Below are 22,563 nucleotides of genomic sequence, written 5' to 3'. Positions count from 1 at the left end.
GTTTGATCAACTCTAACTCGCTGATGGGACTATTTGCCTCATCCCTGAGAATCTGCAAATGTTTTGCTACTGCAACTAGTCTACTCTACTAATGACCTTCAATGCATAATATGTATTATATGTATAAAGTAAAATGTGTGAATTCTGACCCCACTGTAATTAAGCTTCCTACAAGTAACAGCACCACGATGCCCCTGGGCTGTTTGTGCGCTATACAAATGTAAAAATAAATAAATATAAAAATACATTTTCCACACCGATTGTTTAAATTGCTCTTTCACAAGGTAGTGGATTGATTTTCCTATGCAGCCAGGAAACACCTATTCAGCAAGGCTCAGTCCTAGAAGCTCCAGGGCATCCTGCTCAGCTTAATGGCCAATCTGCCTACTCTTCTTCTTTGCACTGGACCGTTCCAAACCCTGCACCCCCACTTAATGCTTTTACCTTTTCCAGCCTTTCCAAGCAAGAGAAATTAGGAAAATTACCAAGGCAAAAAGAGCCCACAATGCCCCAATATAATACATAGTCCAAATGTCTAAACAACACCCTCCTCCAGGACCCTTAACTGCTTAGTATATATGTGCACTTGTTTTTAAATATAGGGCTGGTAGAGTTATGAGCAGCGTGACAGGAGTATTCATCCAACTAGTGTGTGCCTGTGACAAAATGACTGCTGCTCTGCAGAATTACAGGGATGAGTAGTGTCTAAAACGACTTTTCTGGGATGTGTTTTGTTAGGGAGAATTCTCTGTTTAGGCTGAATTTCCTAACCTAGTGAGTCCCCCAGCAGCTTTGCTGGATTTCGGGAGTTTGTTTTTTCCATCCTGCCAAGAGTGAGACTCTTTTTCTCCCACTCTTAGACATGTATGTGTGTAATTCCTTTGAATGTCAATGTTTTCTATGGGCTATTGGGTCTTTTACTCCATAGGGTCTCATATGTTTTTCTATGTGTGGTACACCGCACCCTACGTGCCGTAACACTGGGGCGTCCTAGTGGACCTCCACCATAGACTCCATACCCGGGGACTGACTACTGTCTCCCCGGGCATGTAAAGTCACCATTGGCTTTACTAGACCTAAATTTACTAACAGAACTAGTACAAACCATCTTATTGTGGACGCACTAGTAGGGTTAATTCGATTACTCCTGGATCTGTTACTCGAGGGGGCACTGTCCCGTTCCCCCTCGTCGAGTTTTGGCTGGTGGCAGTGGAAACTACTTGTTATGCTCGACCCCGAACATAACCCTATGGGACTCCTCCCATTGTTGGAGATTGATACTTTTCCTCGTTAATCTCTAACGTACCACCGGTCTGCTTATCTTAAATAAGTTTATCGGATGGTATTTTCTGCCAGAACCCGGTTTTTAAAATGGCGTCTGTGTTCGTCTCTGTGACTCCTAAACCAAAGGTCGAGCCCTTTGTTCCACTTTTGGCGGGCTCTGTACAGAGACCCTCCAAAGTGGTGCCATTCTGTCTGGGTTACCACAGGGGTGTGGGAGGGGGTTTAGGCACCCCGTACCGAGTTGCCTTGCCAACTCCGGTCGCACTCTGGAGTGATTGGCCCAAGTGGTGAGCCTCCCCGTTCACCACTTAGCATGTGTTGATTGACAGCTAGGCTGAGTGAATGGGGGTTTTCTGTATAAAAGCAGGGCTTTTGGGACTGGATCTTCAGAAGTCGCCACAGGACCTAAAGAATCCGACGAGGGTAACGCTGAGCCGACCTGCACGACGACACCTCCGGTGGAGCCCTGCGGAACCGACTCACCACTTCCCGACGACAGAGGAGATCTCCCTGCCGGAGAGTCTCTTCCCCTGATTGGTGGGAACAACCAGTCCCCTTTGCTTTTTATTCGCCTCAGGACGCGGTGGTCGAATTGCCCGTGCAGAGTACCTCGGCAATCGAATAGCCACTACCCCTGTTCGGCGACCAAAAGGTGGTGCCTTGTGACGGAGCACTCCGCGGCTGGTCTCTTCCCTGGTGGTGCACCGGACTTCACTTTTCTTCGACAACGACATCATCTCTACTCTTGGCAAAGACCCGACGTGCATCCACCACCAGGAACAACTGCCCCCGCCGGAGCTGCCCTCCACAACAAGGTACCGTGTCCGCCTGGCTTCCCTTTCGATCGGTTCGAGTGAGGCGTCTTAATCCTCTCCGTTCCGTTGGGTCGCCTCCAAGCTTTTCTCATTCATTGTTCTGAACTGGTTCAATCTGCTGATAACAATTTGCTACAAAGACTTGAATGCATCTCCACTAGAGACGTTTTGGGACATCGCGCCTTGCCTCTCTCCGAGTGGGCCTGGCCTCTGAACTTTACGATCTATTGTGATTCTTGCCTTCCTGCCTTGCATTTTATCCGCGTAGGATTGAACTGTGTTCAGAACAATGAATGAGAAAAGCTTGGAGGTGACCCAATGGAACGGAGAGGATTAAGACACCTCACTCGAACCATTCGAAAGGGAAGCCATGCGGACACGGTACCTTGTTGTGGAGGGCAGCTCCGGCGGGGGCAGTTGTTCCTGGTGGTGGATGCACGTCGGGTCTTTGCCAAGAGTAGAGATGATCTCGTCGTCGAAGAAAAGTGAAGTCCGGTGCACCACCAGGGAAGAGACCAGCCGTGGAGTGCTCCGTCACAAGACACCACCTTTTGGTCGCGGTACAGGGGTAGTGGCTATCCGATTGCCGAGGTACTCTGTACGGGCAATTCGACCACTGCGTCCTGAGGCGAATAAAAAGCAAAGGGGACTGGTTGTTCCCACCAGTCAGGGGAAGAGACTCTCCGGCAGGGAGATCTCCTCTGTCGTCGGGAAGTGGTGAGTCAGTTCCGCAGGGCTCCACCGGAGGTGTCGTCGTGCAGGTCGGCTCAGCGTTACCCTCGTCGGATTCTTTAGGTCCTGTGGCGACTTCTGAAGATCCAGTCCCAAAAGCCCTGTTTTTATGCAGAAAACCCCCATTCACTCAGCCTAGCTGTCAATCAACACATGCTAAGTGGTGAGCGGGGAGGCTCACCACTTGGGCCAATCACTCCAGAGTGCGACTGGAGTTGGCAAGGCAACTCGGTCCAGGGTGCCTAAACCCCCTCCCACACCCCTGTGGTAACCCAGACAGAATGGCACCACTTTGGAGGGTCTCTGTACAGAGCCCGCCAAAAGTGGAACAAAGGGCTCGACCTTTGGTTTAGGAGTCACAGAGACGAACACAGACACCATTTTAAAAACCGGGTTCTGGCAGAAAATACCATCCGATAAACTTATTTAAGATAAGCAGACCGGTGGTACGTTAGAGATTAACGAGGAAAAGTATCAGTCTCCAACAATGGGACGAGTCCCATAGGGTTATGTTCGGGGTCGAGCATAACAAGTAGTTTCCACTGCCACCAGCCAAAACTCGACGAGGGGGGACGGGACAGTGCCCCCTCGAGTAACAGATCCAGGAGTAATCGAATTACCCCTACTAGTACGTCCACAATAAGATGGTTTGTACTAGTTCTGTTAGTAAATTTAGGTCTAGTAAAGCCAATGGTGACTTTACATGCCCGGGGAGACAGTAGTATGGAGTCTATGGTGGAGGTCCGCTAGGACGCCCCAGCGTTACGGCACATAGGGTGCTGTGTAACACACATAGAAAAACATATAAGACCCTATGGAGTAAAAGACCCCATAGCCCATAGAACACATTGACATTCAAAGGAATTACACACATACATGTCCAAGAGTGGGAGAAAAAGAGTTTCACTCTTGGCAGGATGGAAAAAACAAACTCCCGAAATCCAGCAAAGCTGCTGGGGGACTCACTAGGTTAGGCAATTCAGCTTAAACAGAGAATTCTCCCTAACATGTTTGCACATCATGTTCTATTTATAACTCGAGTTGAGTGGGGGTCTGTGTTGTCATTGATTTGTGTTTCCTTCCCACCTCTTTGCACCAATTGCCTCTGTATTGGAGGCAGTTTGATACCCTCCAGGTTCATAGGAGTAGAACAGGTTATATTCATATGGATCGTGTGGTTCATACTATGTAATGACAGACCTGCCCATTTACATTGATGACCACTTAATATGGGGTTGTAGTGTTCTTGGTTCTTTATTGGCGCTTTGGGCTATATACCTCAGATTTCTCAGTGCTGTGATAATTATGATAGCTATTGCCCACATTTAGTGCTGATTTTGTCGAGCTTGGGGTGGCGGTAAACTCAGGTTAAATGGCCTAGTAACAAAGTAGCAGCATTGGTTCCCTTAATCTCCAGGAGTAATTTATTCATGGGCCTGGCATCCATTACATACTGATGAGTACATTATCTATTCTGCATCTACTTCAAGGCATGTCTTGATCGGAAAAAGACATGTCCATGTGTTGGACCCCTCGTTGGTTTTTATTTTGCAACGCTTTCCTGAACCTACCTAAACCAGGTGTTTGTTTGGTTCGGGTTGTAGCTAGACATATCTCTGCTATGGGACTTGCATGGGGGTTACCCTACCACAAATGACAACCCCAATGTTTCTGACTTTTTTGTCTTTGCTACCCTCTTATTGGCATGCTGGTAGCCGGCGTAGCATGTGGTGGCCTAACTTTCCCATGTTTGGAGCAGGCAAGTGGGTGTTCCATCCCACCCACCTCCCCTCTTTGGAGTGGAATGTATTTGTTTTCCTACAGTCGAACAGCTATCACTGATGACAAAGCATCTCTGGTCCTCACTCATGTTCGAGGAACCTATTGGGATAGCAGATTCTAATTTACCAGCATGTTTGCAGCTTCGGGGGGTCGTACCTCAGATATCTCGTCTGCAGTGGCAGTTCTGATCACTATTTGCGTCAGGTCAGAGGCTTGTTTAAAGAAAATGCAGCATCCTGGCGGACCTCCTTCATGCTTGAGCTCCCTAACCGTGGAAACCCATTTTTTTTCTTTCTCTTGGATCATTACGAGTTGAGTCAAAACATTTAGTAGGCGATCATTTGGGTTTCTTGAGCTACCTGGACAGGTTTGGAACTTTCATACAAGTTCCAGGATGATGGAAGTTTCCCACAGGTTTTTTCCTTCTAGGTCCTTATTTGCCCCCTGGAATCATCACGTGTCTGGCTTGCTTGTGCCTTTCTCTCATCGGGTTTTCTGAATGGGACTGCTTTCAATTTTTTCCTTTTAGGCTCCTGTAACAGAGAACTTGGCTACTGGCAATTGGAGCACATGGAACATTATTTCACTTCTTGAGGTGTGTCAGACGTCTTCAAATGGAGGACGTTGGTGTTGGTGGAGGTCCTGGACTCCATTGTGTTCATCTGTACGTACAAGGTACCCCTTCTTGTGTTTTTTGGTCTCCTCTGAGGGAAATTGAGGGTTGTCTGCTATGCTTATGGGGAAGGTGACCTCTCTAGTTACCTTTTAGCAATGGGTGCCCAAACGTGGGCTGGGTTTTTCTTGCACATTTGCTTCTGTTCATTTAATGGCCGCTAAACCTGCTGTCTCCCTTCTCGGCAGGGATTGGTCAAATGCTGGCTCTTCCATGCTCTTAATCCACTGCCTCTCATAGGGTTAGGATTCTTAGGGTAGGAGAGTTTTTCAGCATTTATTATGGGAAGGTAATGCATTGGGCAGCCTTTGTTTCAGTCGTAGTCTCTTCCTCATATCAAAAGGATGTCGCTCAGGCCTCTGCCTAGACACACCACTATATGCAGGCAGTAGGTCTCAACATTTTCTGCAGGGTCGGACTGAGACAAGAAATAGGCCCGGTCACCCAAAAAAAAGTGTCCCACCCCTCGCCTCAAAAAAGTGTCCCACCCCTTGCCTCATGACCCTTGACCTCTGATGACATCACCGGAAGTGATGTCATTTGACCCCACCCCAAAGTGACATCCCGGGAACCGATGAAACACGACCTTTCACCCCTTGACAAAACAGGAAGTGGCATCAAATGGCATTGTTCCTTAGTACACTAAATTACTGTGAATCCAAGCAGAGGTCCACGGCCAAATGATAATAAGTTACTGTATAGCACTTACGCTTAAGCTCTTTTTTATAGAACAAATATGCATACAATATCACCCAACCTGTGTTGGTACTAATTTGTCGACCTAAGAAGGATGAATGGCTTTTGTCAGAAACCGGCCCCCACCCCCCAGGTACGATTTTGGCCCGGGCACGGACCCAAAGTCCGATTTGCCAATCCGGCCCTGATTTTCCACCAAGACTTTGCAGTTGCTTTGTCTCATAAACTCATTAGATATCATTGTCATATATTGCTGGGTTTCTTTTACTACCACTCGTGGGTTATTGCTTCATACTGACCATACTACCAGCTGCAGCTGCAGGATGCCAGTGTGCTTAATCACTGTCCTTTAAGGAGCCTAGTGGCACACCATGAGCATTTATCATGCCAACTAATCATGGGCTATGCCAGAGAAAGCAGGAGAGACAGGCAATGTGAGAGAAAGGAAGAGAGACAGTACCTTATTGGTGTCTCGGGATGCCTGTTCTGGCAGTGGCTAAGGGCCGGTTTCCATTGCTGGTAACAAGCAGGAAAAAAGAGTGCAAGCCATAGGGTTTCACAGGAGAGCCATGTTGAGACTGAAAGTAGTACTGCTGGGACCGGACAAGAATGGGCATGTCGGATGAAACAAGATTCTGAGAAACAGATGACGGACGGGGCTCCTGACGCACTTCAAACTTCAAGTTTACACAAATGTACGATTCACGATTACCACGGCAGGTACAGCCGCCATCCGCATTTCGTCTGGATTACCAAACACCCAAAGTGTAGTGGCACAAGCCCACAATGTAGCCGCCATTGCTTCTCATCTAAATAACCTCAATATCAACCCCTCTTCGACCAACACATTTCTCTAAATACAAATATTGAATACAGTTATGTATGTGTTTCTTAGAGACCCAGGCCACAAGGAACCTCCCTTGCATAGCAGACCTAGACACATTATCTGTCCAGGAAAATATTGTTTGTTGAAGTGGGATTTTAGTCAAGGTTTCCTGGTGTCTCACTTTGCAATTTGACAGCAGGCTACACGTCCTCATACCCCGCCCCATATTTAGTTTTCAATTAATGTTAAGAGTAGGGAAAGTTCCAGAATACACTGGTAGAGCTGATCTCAGTGTGGGTTTGGGGAGGTCTGGTTTCCTAAGAGCAAACACAAACCAACACAGAAAAAATAAATAAACATACCTACTCTCCTGCCTTCCCACCCTAAAACACAAACAATGTTCGTGGCACCGTGTCTACCCCTCCCTACAACAAAGGACCTCACCTGCCTCCACGTCACACAAGACCCGTACCAATATCCAGCCTCCCAACCAGGTTAATAATGTAATTACTCATATGGCAAAACTATAGATTATAAAACTATATCAGAGAGGCATTGACTACAACAAACACAGAACAAAATCACTGATGGGTGAACCTCATTTTGATATTTAAGGAACAGAAAGGAACATAAGGCAGAGCGGGGGAAGCAATTGATTAGAGTCACTTAACGCGTGAAGTGTGGAAGGTGGTACGTGTTCTCTGGTTTACTGGCTCCATAATTTACAATTTAGAACATTTGTCCCTTCACCTTCTCGGATTCCATCTTACGTTTCAGAACCAACACAACGCTTCCTGCAAAGGTGCTATTCAAATGGATAGCCAGCATATTGTTCAATGAATCTAACTTCCACACTGTTCAGTGATTCGGGCTTTCCAAGCACCAGGTCACATGTCAGCCTGATCAAATACTAGAGAAATCCCAGTAGAAACACACATTGAAAAGCAATTATACATTTATTAATCAAAACAAGAAAGTGGTGACTGGGCTGACTGGAGGTAGAGGGAGGGGCGGTTGGGCTGATGTTTAAAAGATAATTTTATCACTTTGGGGGTTTACATTCATGTTTGCGAATTATATCTCATTATGGAAAACGTAATAAAAAAATGAAACACCAAAAGCACACAATAAAGGAAGCGCCTGAGACGGCCCCACAACCAGGCATAGTGTCAGGCACAGATCTCACCAAAAGTCACTCAATCTGCTGAGCTACCTTTCCAGATTTGTACTTCTGTCTCATTTTCCCTTTTTATCTTTCCAACACCCTTAGGTTTCCTTCCCTTGCACCTTATTCTCAATGACCTGCACCCTTCTGTAACTTACTATTAACTTTCAAGCCTCCTTTCTCCATTCACTTCATCTCTACCTCAGTCCCATTGTCTCAGACTGCAGTCACCCACTCATTGCCTGCATTGCTCAATTATCAACTCCTTGCCACTGATACTCTTTTAATTGCCCATTGCACAAAGCCCGTTCCTTGCCCCTGACAATCATCCATTGCCTTGCCTGCCATGCAGGTGGTAGATCACCTTGGTTTGCAAGTCAGCCTCTGCCAGACACAGCAAGGAACTGTGGCTGTAATGTTGCTGGTAATTTCAGCACAGGGTTCTGTACATGGAGAATGCCGAGCTAAAGACGGCAAGGGACTTGGCTTTCACTGTGCACCTGAGATGAACTTTTCGGAGATCTGTCTGCCTACTACAGAGAGAGAGAGAGATTGAGAGAGGGCTAAGCCTGCAAGGGGAGTCCGCTTGGGGACTGGTAAAGGAGAGGGAGTAATGGAGGCCTTCTACATGGATTTTTACAAGGAAGGTGGTGTGTGCTTATGTTTCTCATATGTGAGACTATGGTTATGATTAATGTGCATTTGTTGCTACATGAGTATGCATATGGGAAGATGTATCAATGTGTTCATCAACTGTGTACATGTATATTCACTACAAAAAAAACTTTGTTGATGGGACGTTATGGTTAAGTTGCCCTACAAAAAACCTGTGCACTTCACTAAAAAAAAATATTTGCCCTCCCCATTATGGTTCAAATTAAAACTGAAAAACCCCTGAAATTTGCCAGTTATGGCAGACTGAGCCCCCATACTTGCCATCACCACTGTGCACTGCTAACAGTAACACCCAGAACATGAAAGATGCCATCTCAAATGTAACTGATGACATCACTGACAACAACACATGTTTAGCCGCTTTGTTTTCGTTCCCTGCCCTATATATATATATATATATATATTTATTTATTTATATATATATATGTCCATTCAGTAAAAAAAACTTTGTTAAAGAGATGTTATACTTCACAGTGAAACCAAAAAACACTGCACATTCCCCCATTATGGTAAGCTCAGCAACCATAACTCGCAGCATCTACGTGCATTGCTAAGACTAACACCCAGGACATCAAAGATGACATCACAAATATCATTGATGACATCACATGTACAACATAAACCTTTTCGAGTGTTGTCAATGACCTTTACATACATGTGTTGTACATGTAGTAATTTTTTCTGTAAAAATGTGCTTAAAAAACGCAAAGGAGTAGTCTACTTACGTTTACATAAAATCTCAAACAAACTCTGTGGTGAGAAGCGCAATGACGTTAGAAATACTGGAAGCAACACCATTACCACTCACCTTTCAACACATAATTTTGTAAGTGGCAGAGGTCGAAAGGTGTGAAGGTATGTGTATTGGGAGAGTGCAACCATGTATTATTTTACAAACATTTCTGTGCAGCTAACACTTTCAGTGCATCTTACCTCATTTTCCCGCTTTTAAGAAGATAGTAATAATTCTGAACTAATGTTGGTTAATAGGGCATCTGGGTGACAGAAATTGGTGTGACGGTGACAGAAATTGGCCTGATGGCACTAAAGCATATGAGATGGGCCTGACCCTGCTGTAGCCAAAGCAAGTGGTATGCAGTACCTTTCTTCATAACGTTCCTTGGCAGCTTAAACAAATGCGTTCATATTGACGTACGTGCCGTGATGTAGCACCTGCAAAAGAACACATTACAACCTGCAACGTAGCATGCCACATTATGAAAACAGAGAGTACATTTGTAAAAAATACACTAACATTTAAGAATTAGTACAGTAGTTTTATTTCACAATAAACTGAGCGAAATCATCGCCCTAAGCAATTAGTAAAGTAGTTGTGTTTCACAATGAACTGTGCAAAATGATTGCCCTATTCATATATCCATACAAGTAGTAAGTTTTTGTCTTTGGTCGACAATGAAAATGGTAATGGGCACGTTGGTTTCTTTCACACACAGAAAGTAAGCGTTGCCACCACAGTAGTCGTTTTCCTCCCAAATGGATGTGCAAGACGACATCAACCGTTGTGATCTACACCACCAGAAAGGATGGAATGTTACTCCTTATGGCGACAGCAGCGTAAGGACATAGAGGTCCGACACGGTCATCACACTGAATTATGACGCACAGACAACCGATAATAAACAGTTGCATTTGATGGTTAAAAAAGCTGTCACTTGGCAGCTGTAATCCGTGACAATCACAATATGGAAAGAAATATCTGAGGGGAAAAGCGGAAATAAAACGTGTATCAATACGCAACCTGTGCACAAAAAAGAGTTGTAACACATACTTTTATTACTAAATAGTAATTTTTATTTGGGGAAATGTAATGGCACCCTACAAACAGTGACAATGTGCAATGTCCATAATGGGGAAAAAAAATTCAACGTCACATAAACCTTGTAATTTATTAGGAAAAAATGTTTTTTGCCCCCAAAGTAAAAATGTAATGCCAATTCGCTATATAGGCGGCAAAAATACACTTACATGATGTGGACCGGCTCCATTGCGTTGGCTGCAGTCAGACAGTAGTGTATTTGCAATAGTGCCTCTTCGAGAACTAATATTTCCTGGTTGGTGCAAAAGTGTTTGAAACATAACCTTAACAAACAATATGTTTTTCTAACTGTTACCTCCTGCATTCTTTCTGCTCTTTCCCTGTACCTCAAGCTTAAAAAACAATTGACCCTTATGGCTGCCGACAAATATGCGGCCGGACTGAGCTCGTATTTAAAATAGAAAATGAAGCGGCCTTTACTTCGAATGCAAATACATTCTCATTTTGCAACAACATATAAGCGGCTATTCAGGAGAACCACTATTCCTGTACACGTGCGGAACTGCTGTGTGTACAAAATAGAGCAGGTGGCTGCCTCAGATTCCCACCAGTCTGACTGCAGTAATTTTGTTTATGTATTTTAAAATGGACGCAGTAAGTTCATTTTGTACAATGAGTAGCACGTTTCACTGTACCGTACGACAGTGCTAACAAGAATACTTCAATGTTTCCCTTTCTACTACCAAGTCTCATTAACACTCACCTTTCGAAACAGTGTTCCATAAGTGTAACAAGTGCATTGGTGTCTTCTTCGTTTAGGTATATTAGCGGCGATGTCCGCGTTCAACAGAAAAAGAAGTAAACATGGCAGACGTATCGAAAGATTAAGACGCACTTCACGCTGTGCCACAACCAATCGGTGAAAGCGCAACATGGTCGCTGCCAGCACGCCATGGAATAGCCAATTGCAATCTTCTCCACGGAGCGAACAGGGAAGTGTGACCACACAGCAGACATAGATACCACAAATTTTAAGAGACATACTTTTGATCCTTTTTAAGGGAACTACTGAATGGATTGTCACACAATTTACAAAAGCACACCTTCGCGACCAAGCCCCTGCCACTGCTGCAAATTTGGTTGAAATCTGTCTAGCGGTTTGGCCTGTAGCCATGCGCAAATTTTTCCCCCATTCAGTCTATGGGAAAAAAAGATGTTTTGGGACCCCCCTATAACTTTGCCCCCCCTAGACCAAACATCACCAAACTTTGCAAATCAATTCAGAGTAGCCCATATACTTTTTTTGCAAAGTGCAGTGAGGATTTGTCCAAGTGCAGCAGAGTTATAAGCCACCCAAAAAGTGCTCTTCCTATGGAAACAGCAACTTAACCATAACTACTAACGTGGCTGTGTAATGTCATTGATGTTTGTGTGTGTTCTTTGTTGTTCATATAAGATCGCTCTGAACAATGAAACAGGACATTACTCACTCTGAAGCCTAGCGATAAGTAATACCTGAAATTGATATCTACTGCATCTACCTGCCAATCATGCCCAATTGTGATCATGGAAAACAATCTAATAGCCATTACTATGGATTGGATTGTTTGTGGTGCTGACTTTTGAGCATGTTTAGCAGGCACATGTATACATGTTTAAAATGCAGGTATTACTTATTGGTAGACTTCAGAGGGAGCCTCGGACGATACAATACCTGCAAAATTGTAAAATGTATGTCTTCCATTCTGGGTGCTATAAAACTCTCTTCATCATCTAGGTGCATGTTGCGTGTAGTATATGTTTTGAATTTAGGTGCATTTCACTCACTGTTTATGTTGTGATTCTGGGTGCATTTTGCTCGCAGGGTATGTTTTGAGTCTAGGTGCATTTCGCTTACAGGGCATTGTTTGATTCTGGGTGCATTTCACTCACAGTATATGTATTTAATCTAGGTGCATTTTTCTCACAGAATATATTTTTTAATCTGGGTGTATTTTTCTCACAGTATATGTTGTGAATCTAGGTGCATTTCACTCGCAGTATATGTTGTGAATCTAGGTGCTTTTTGCTCACAGTATATGTTTTGATGCTAGGTTTACCCTGCTCACAGTACATGTTTGAATCCTGATGCATCTCGCTCTCAGGGTATGCTTTAATCTACCAACATTCTAATGGTAACCACATTTTAGATTCAGCGCTGCTTTTGCATCGAGTCACATGTTAAGTACTCTCTTGCCATCCATCCACAGTTGCATGTACTCTATTGCTTTGGTACTGTTACACCTCTAAGACTAACAACATAATAGAACCTGCCTTTCACACTCCAACTTTAGCTCCATTTTAGATTTCGGTACTAATTCACTTCTGGTGCATCCCAATTATCAATTATGTTGAATCTTACCTCACTTCCTAGTTAACCACTGTGTTGAACCTACCCGGGCTCTGCAATCAGCCAATGTGCTAGAACATGTTGGGTTTTACATATATCCACTATGCTGAACATCACTGCACCCCCAGTTAGCCTTTCTGTTGCACTTGCTATATCCTCTAGTCAACCAATGAGTTGAACATCGCTGCGCTTTACAGTTAGCCATTGTGCTATGCATTGCTGTGTGTACAGATAACCATCGTGTTAAACCTTGCAGCGCTTTACAGACATATACTGTGTCGAACCTTACTGCACTTTTACCTGGCCACTGCCTTGGACCTTGCTGTGCTTTCCAATTTGGCCACTGTGTTGAGCGTATTGCACCTTCCAGTGTATGTTTCACAATTAAATGCTTTCACCCGACACAGTGCATGTGACAGGGTGCACAGCTCCAAGGCACAGGAGTGGCACAAACCAACCACCCACATTGGCTTTTTGGGACCTGCAAGTCGAGGCTTACACAGGGCTCTGGAACCCCAGCAGGGAAGGAGGGTTAGGGAATCGTTGGTTGGTTGGGAACAGGGATTGAGGGAAACTGGAATGAGGGTTAGGCAGAGGTTATGGATAGGAAGGGGGGATAAGGGTAAGAAAAGTCTTGGTATAACAATATGTACTCATGAACTAGCATCTGTGCATACACACCCTAGCATACACACAACATTGCCCCCTTAGTGGTGAACATGGCAAGAATAGCAGTAATAAACTTAGCTTGGGTTGTGTCTGAGCGGAGTGTCCCTTGTTGTCTACTGCAGAGTCCCAGATCCGAGTATCTTGCTGGTGAAAGATAATACTGCAATTAGTTTACACATGGTGAACAACCACAAGTGGCTTCATACGTGCGTGAACACAAGTTCTGCACAAGGTTAGTGGTAACGTTAGCTACACAGAAGCGCTGCAGCACTTATCTGCTGTGTGCGAGGGGACGGGATCTCAGTCCTGTGGGGCATGGCCCCTCATGTGTGGTGCTGAGGCCAGAGCTGCTGGGCACACGTCTTGTCAGCTTCGCGTCTCGAGAACAAGCCCTGTGCTTTTCATTGCGCACATGTGCGTAGGCAAGCCATTCCCAGCGTGGCCTCTGATTTGTACTCCTGGGCCCAGGAGTTGCTGGGAAATGATGTTCTAAAGGCTTTTACCCAGCAAAGAGGGCAGAGAAGCATCTGATGTGGCTTGAATGTCGTTCTTGTTTTGTTTTTCGGTTCACTTACCCTGCTGCCTACGCAGCAAGTGCTCTATACTGCCTGCCCATGACCTGTTGAACTCCTCAGACCCTGCACTGGAACCCCAGCCCTGAAAGTATGCTTTGAATCAGGGGGCATTGCCACACAGTATATGTTTTGAAACTAAGTGCTTGTTTCCCTCACAGTGTATGTTTTAAATCTACGTACATTTCCTCAGTATGTGCTTTAAGGCAGGGTGCTTTTTTCCCATACAGTGTTTGTTTTTCAATCTGGGTGCATTTCCACACACTGTATGTTTTGAAAATAAGTTCTTGTTTCCCTCACACTCTATGTTTTGAATCTAGGTGCATCTCCAGATAGTGTCTGCTTTGAGGCTGGGTGCTTTTTCCACACAGTGTATGGTATAAATCTAGGTACATTTCAAAACACTGCATGTTCTGAATCTAGATGCTTCTGTCCAACACAGTGTCTGTTGTATCTAGGGGCCTCACCATGCTCTACTCTGCCCAGATAAGAGCTGCACGTTGGCACTGCAAAAACCTAGCCAATGGCATGCCCGTCCACCGACTCCCCTTTCCACTATCCAATGCCCACACACACTCTCCCCTTCACCCACCAGTCAATCTGGCCTCCTTCCCCATCCCGCATCCCCCACCCATCCTCACCTCACATCCTCTAAGACTCACTCCTCCTACAGCCCTCACAAGTCCTGTAAAAGAACGGCACACTGGCACTCTACTGCCCTGAACATCAGCACCAGTTCATTACTCACTGGTCCCTCTCCCTTGCCCACTCCCCCTCTCTTACCATCCAAACTGGCCTCTTCTACCATCCTTTGCCCCCCACATGCCCTCACCTCACATGCACCAAAACCCAATCCCCTGCATCCCTCACACCTCCAGGAACAGGGCGACAATCTGGCTTTCTACTTTCCAACCACCCACCAGCCCCTGCTTTCACAAACCCTCACCTCACTCACACAGCCAGACACTCCCCTCTGGTCCCTATCCTTCCCTTTCAACCCACCGACCCTCTTTCCCCTACACCAAATCCCAGTATCCCCATCTGGCGCTTCTCCTCCCTAACTGCAGCACGGGCCATCCTGTCTAGAACACCGCGCTCAACATATCCCCCCACTCTCATTCACACCCCTATGCCCCCAAACTACCCCCTAAAAGCACGAGCCTTATGCCCGAGAGGACTTCACACCCTCAGTGCTCTCATTGGCTCCTCCCAGGTCCCACCCCACACCACCTGTTTACTCCTCCCAACCCTATCCTCTGACTCCCAACCCCTTTCTGTCTCTCTTCACCTCCCTGCTAAAACTCCCATCTCCTACCAGCAGTACACATACCGACCAGAAAAAACAAATATGCCGTCCACCACATCCCCACTTCCCCGCCTCCAACACCACAACTGATCACCACTCTGATCTCCCTCAGACCATCCTCTCTCCCTGTCACCCTTCTCTGCCAGCCCCCACACGAATCTCCAATGACATCCCCTATCAGACCCTGCACAAGAAACCATCCAGCTTTCCTGCATACTCATTAATTGGAAATCTGTCTGAAAAACAAATACATTTTCAACCTTATTTCCAATGAAAATCCTGATATCCTATTCATCACTGAAACATGGTTCACTGACAACTTGGGACCCATCACACATGAGGCTTTCCTCCTCGGACTATTCCCTGATCACATAAAATAGGCCCGGTAGAGTAGGAGGACTTGCCACCCTCCACAAATAGCACCTCTTACTCATATCAACTGAGAATCTACCCTGTAGCTCTCATCTCATTCCCAACTCACACTGCAGGGCACACCTGCGATGCCCTTTCAGCACATCAGACCTACTCTCCATCCTCCACCTCACGCCCACTAAACGGGATGGACCACTATGCTATATTCTTATCCCTAGTGCATCCTTATCTCACCCCCTGCAAACCCTACCTCTACCCCTGTACCGCAGTACCCCACTGGAATAAACCCTGGTCTGCCCATTACCCTTCCAAACACCCTTCCAGTCCTCCCACCACAGAGTGGATTCCTGTCCATTGACCTACACGATCCTTGCCTCACCAGTGCCCTGACCCCCTTCACGCCAACCAGACACACCTCTCAGAGATCAGTCCCCATTCTGAAGTGGTACACACCCTCGCTCAAGTACCTTAAAACCATCAAGCATCACCTAGAATGAACTTGGAGGACAAACCCCGTACCTCAAAAAAAAATTGCTTGTGTAAGATTAAATAGAGCCTACCTGATTGAAACAAGAAAAGCCAAAAAAAATCTTGTATGGAAAACCAGATTTCTAACTCCAATAACCCGATCAGTGAACACCACAAAACCATCACTGACATCAAGACTCACTCACCACTATGAAGAGTCAGAAATAAAACTCGAACACAAGTTTACATAGTCAGACTTGGGTTCTTTTTTCACTTTAGAATCTCCCCTGAGGAACCGTGGCTAAAGTCATGGGGAAACACGTGTTGGGAGACAATTTGGGAGACAAAGTTTGTTTATTGAAACTTTAAGTGTATGGAGTATCCAGAACCTATACTGAATAAACAAATTGGAATTAACATAACCAAGTGATTGAGTAATTCTTCCCAAGGAGCGCACTAAAGGGTACCAACTTTATTTCTCGGAATAGTCAGACTTTAATTGATAAATAAAAGGGGTTGGAAAATGCCTTGTTGTCTAAACGCAAAACTAAGGATCTGCCATTGTCAGAATGTCCAAAACAAAACCGTCCTGTGTCCAAAGGTACTAGTCTGGCCCTTACATTCTAAGGAAACACATCCTACTGTGAAAAGGATAACATTGTTGGCCTTCAGTGTTTCAAAATGTTCAAATGTGAAAAGGAATAAATAACTCCAACAAAAATGCTGTCAAGCATATTGCTCCATAATCCAGAGGGTGTCTCCCTTCCCCTGGATTCTTCTTCATGGTTTCTTGAAAATAACAGTTCTTGTCTTTCCTTCTGAACAATGCCAAAGTCATGTATAATTATCTGTGGCCTTTAGGTTGCAGCCTGCCCATGACAGCCGCCAGATGCTCTCATCCACGTGCCACTTGGCTTTCGGCTTCCCTGCTTCCTGTGGTTCCTGCTGGGCCTCTCTTCCCCTCGCAGATCTCTGGTAAGTTTCTTTCTGCTTCTTTCTACCAGCGAACATCCAGGCGCCCTAGACTTGGTTCTGGTGTTCCCACATGGAATCTTCTTTGCGCAGCCCTCCTCTGGTCAACACTTGAGCCGGTTGGCTACAACGTCCTTCTCTTAGCTCCCCAGTAGCTAGAAGAACAGCATCCTGCTCCCACCAGCAGGCTGCCATTTCTTCTGCCAATCTGGTTTTAAATGTCCCAGCACAAGTGCATGATACCATCAACTAAAGGGATGCCTGTGCTTGGGCTTCTCCTGCTCTGTATTCCTCCATTCCTCTTCCTTGTTGCAGTGTTAAGGTGTTTCTGGGCACAGTAGTTCCTTTTAATAACTTGCTCGAAACATTGGAGGAATAGTGTAACATGTTCTGAGGGCAAGTCAGTGTTTGAAAGTTGATCTGCAGATTGTATTGAGAGGAATTCAGCACTCTCCTTTGAGGGAGCAGAGAACGAATCACAACAGGTCATTAGGGTGTTTTTTTATTAGAGATTTATTCTGCAAGGGGTCTCTCCTGGTGGTTGTCTATCCCCATGTGATTCTCCCTCATATAGCCACCCCTAGGGTCCGGATCAGGTAGCATCTGCCATCCATTGGCTACATGGAGGGAGGTCACTGCTGGAAAGGGAGTAATGATATCATTGGATTCCTTACGCCTCACTCCCTAGCTTTCTGCGACACACTATCTGACCACTTTCCAACATCATTATGGAGCGACAATGCCTCATCCTTTCCTTACTAGCTTTGATCACCACCCTTCATCCTGTCCCATCGCCCTGATGCACTTAGTCAGTCCTCTTCTCAGCCACACCTATCTCTGACTTTGATTCCCTCAAACTCCTCGCACTAAGCAATCCCACAGGCTCCCCCGAGGAACCATGTCCATGTCCCACTAGACTTCTTATAAAATCTTAATTCAGAACATGTGCTGGCAACGTTGTTCAGGCCAGTATTAACAATTCTGTATCATCTGGTATCTTCTCAGAAGCCTTCAAAACCTCTTATGTCAAGCCCCTTCTCAAAAAAACCTCCTCTCGACCCCCTCTTTCCTTCAAACTACAGACCTACCTCCAACACCCGCTTCATTGCTGAACTCATAGACCACACTGCTTGCAAGCACTCAGCCTATTCACAGAAGCCAACATGCTCCTTGACCCAGCCCAATCTGGCTTCCGACCCCTTTGAGGTACTGAATCCGGTCATGTGTCCATCTGGGATGATGTACAAAGAGCAGCTGACATGGAAGGATGTGCTGCACTCATCCTGCTCGAGCTGTCTGCCACTTTTAACACCATCGGTCATGCAATTCTCATGGACAGGCTGCAAACACAAGGCATCCGGGACTTTGCTCTAAAATGCATCTATGCCTTTTGCCCTGTCCCAATCGGAGTCCCCCAGGAAGCATTGCTGCCACCCCGTCCCTTCAATCTCTACCTCAGCCCTCTGCTGGCACTCATCCACTCTCACAGCCTTTCATGCTATGAACTTTTTTTTTTTAAACTAAGTGAATTTTCATATAGGTCAGACCGCTCTTTACTCAATTCGAGAAAGCAAAGTATTGCTTAAAGTCTCCATGACTATCAAGACAGGAGAGTTTTTTAAAATCACACTGTCACAAAGATTCACAAATACTGAGTTGGGTTTAGGGAAATGGATTTGACTGACAATAGATATTACACGCCAATCAAACCAAAAGCGTAAAGAAAGGAGACCGAGTTTGAATCGTAATGATGCCATGGGGAGAGCGGGTTGCAGACCCAATACCCTCTTCCAGAGTCTGCCCTCCTATCTATCACAAGGAATGTCATACATCATTGGGTCTATCTCCACTCCATACATTATTTTCGGAATAACGTTTTCGACATATGATTTTAGTAAATGTTTGATTGAAAACTTACAAAACCTGGCAACAATTTGCTTCATTTCAAATGACAGTTGATCTATTTTATTTTGAATAGCTCAAATTGTCAGCACTTTATTAAACTGTTTACATAAATGAAAACCCAAATAGATAACTTCCTTCATGTGTTCAATGCAGATGTCATCAATTGTCCATTTCACTTTACTGCTTTTCTTCCTGAGATTACTAAAGATGGTTATATGAAATTTATTTTGATTTATAATTAAATCATTCAGTTTAGAGTAATTGCTCAATGCTGTAAGTAGCCTCCGTAAGCCTATCGGTGAGTAATCCACGAGGGCCACACCATCCGCATAGGCTAACCAGCAGATTCTTTGTCCCCCAATTTTAGGGCTAATTAGTGCAGCATTTCCCAAAACAACAGCCAGATCAGCTGGATACAAATTAAATAAAAAAGGTGCACGTATGCAACCCTGACACAGCACTTTGGATGTGTGGCTGTTGTCTTTGAGTGAACCCTTCGCATCTTACCTGACCTTCACTGATGTGCCTTCATGCATATATAGAATAGATAATAGAAAGGGTGGTATTCCCCACTTTCTCAATTTTTTCCAGAGCTATTGGCGGTTGACCGTGTTGAATGCCTTAGAGAAATCTATCAGAGCCACGTACACTGATGCAGATGTGGACTTCTCTAAAGCTTACTTCCATCTTTTAAGATTGACAATTTTAATTCCATTCTGTGTTGTCAATAGTCCCTTTCTAAAGCCACATTGGAATTTGGGTGAGATATTCTTTTTAGTTGCCCAGATTTCTAACTTTTCCAAAATGAATGCAGCAAAAACTTTGCTATCAGAGTCTAAAAGGGCAATAGGCCGATAGTTACCCGTATCAGAGCGATTGCCCTTTTTAAACAATGGGATAATGATAGATTCCTTCCAGGAATCTGGCATTTTACGGTTCTTAAAAATGCATATCTGTGAAGATCAATGTAAGTATCAATGACCACAGATCATTATGTAGTTTGAACAGCAGGTTAGTTAATCCGTTCGGCCTGGCAGCATTGGATAACGATGATTTCATAAGACGTTTAATATCGTCTTGCTCAAAGTCCACATCCCAAAGAGTGTATTTACTATTCGACTTCACATTATGTGAGGTTTTCTGATACCTATCCACCTAATGTGTACACCAATCAGTTTCACCCCATTACATTGAGATTCAATTTGACCACTGATTCATTAATTTATGATTGACCATAAATGTCCTGAGTTACTTTCTGCAAGGTCCTGCAGCATCTTTTCACTATCCAGCTGGATTCAGTAGCCGATTTCTATGAGCTCTTATCTGTTCATGCTTTTTTTGCTGATATATGTCAGAATCATAATGCTTTAGATGCCATTGTATAAGATCTGTACTATGTTTTTGCTTTTGATCCCAAACCAGACAATCAAAGTGATGTACATATGTGGTTTTCTTACTTCGCGGAGCATTTCCCGATTCCCAAATAAATATTGCAAACTTGAGCTTGTGCAACCAGCAAGAATTTCGCCCTCAGTTGCCTGTTCGAAATAGTTTTCCAGTTTCCTCGTTAGACTGATTCCACCCCCACACCAAACATTTTGATTCTATTGTCACTAGTACTAACAACCAGTTTCTGATGTCAGTCAGCGTTGTACTACAATTTAAACATTGCCATAAATAAGTTGTGATCGCTCAGATATGTTGGCTTGATCTCAAATTGATTACATAGTTTAAATTTGATAGAGACAAGATAACATAATCAATATTGGACATCTGATATCAATATTGGACATCTGATCTCCTTTTTTCCAGGTTGGCATTCCCAATTGATCTCCCTGCACATTTCCATTTGTAACCAGCAAATCCCATTCTTCAGTAAAATGTATGAATTGTTTATTTACAATGGCACTGGAACTTCCACTGGTGTTATAATCTAACATACAAGAGGAGTTCAATGTTCACATGAGTTTCTGCACTTATCAGCCAGCTGCCCATGCGCTCTGCAATTTGATTTAGGAATTTCTATTTTCTTCAAGTTCCAGTATATATATTATAAGAATGTTATGCTTTTTGTCTCCGGTATTAAATTCCGCAGAGACTGCTAAAATACCAGGGATAGTATTAGATACAATATTTATTGAATGACATTTAGAATATTTTTAAGTGCAATCAATAAGCCCCCTGCTGAACGGCCTACATTGGCTTTATAGGCTAATTGTTGAATCATATTGAAGCCATCTAACCAAATTACATTAGTCAGCCATGTTTCTTGTAAAAGAACAATATAACCTATTTTAAAAATATTATTTTGCTATTCACTGATTATAAAACAGTTGAAACCTCTCGTGTTCCATACTACTAACTGCAAGACTTCCAAAATCAGAGCTCTTCTTCACCTTGAATTTCCTTTGCAAACTCGCGTCTGAGAGACTCTAGGAGCCACGCCGAGCTACCCTGAGTCTCAGACATAGATAATTTGCTGAGGTTTTATTGTAACAGTCCTGGGCTGGCTCCTCTGGGATATGTTGTGCTGGAGTCATAAGCATCTTCATCTGTTTTCATGCTAGCAGTTTTCTCATTTGCCTGAACAAAGTCTCTTATTTATTTTCTTTCCCGATATACAATACAGCCATATTTTAATAGTTTGTTTTTTTCTTCCAGTATTTACCTCTTCACTAATGAGGATTTCAAATGAATCTATGATAAACCGTCCTTGTTTCATATGAGAAACTCTCATGTATTATTTAATCTGGAATAATTCTTTCTAGGGACGGATTTTAATGTAACAATTTCAATATGCTACCCTGATTAAGGATAATATTTAATTGTATATGTGGTCGGAGCTCCATATATGGCTCACACATGTTTGTAACAATGTTGTCCCTTTTCGTACTGTTTCCTATTAAGGGATCACTCTTCAATTTGATATTATTTTTAGAAAGCAAGGTAGATTTACTTAATATTTGATCTTGTAATTCAAATAGCCCTATCAATCTTTCTCGATCTCCCGTGAGTGCTTCATTATAAGTTGATTGAGAGATGAGGGACTGCTTGGGCAGTCTGCATTGAAACATCCTGTTGTCCCCTATTTTATCTTTCTGGGACTGTGCAATTTTCAAACCGTGTGGAAGTTTCTCTGTCTCACTGTTTATCACTTCTTCACATCTCTATTGGGCCTATTAAAGATCGCCGCCCAACGCTCTTTATCTTCTGTTCTTTTTTCTCTTATCTGAGTTACCTGATCAACATTGACATTATTGGCCTTATTCTGGCATTCTGATACTCCATTTGATTGGAGAGTTGATTTACTAGTCTCACTGGGACTGACATGTTCTGTTTATTAAAAGCCCATACACCTTTATTCAATTATGTTATTTGAATAGCTATATTGCATTTTTGTGCCTCTACAGACTCCAAGGATTTCATAGGTCGACATCGTTTTTGTTAGTGAAGGCAAGTCCTTTTTTACGCACACTCCAGAATAA

Source organism: Ambystoma mexicanum, chromosome 6q (assembly GCF_040938575.1).
Source record: "Ambystoma mexicanum isolate Mex_15411 chromosome 6q, UKY_AmexF1_1, whole genome shotgun sequence".
Classification (NCBI taxonomy): Eukaryota; Metazoa; Chordata; class Amphibia; order Caudata; family Ambystomatidae; genus Ambystoma; species Ambystoma mexicanum.
Note: the sequence above shows the minus strand (reverse complement) of the source record.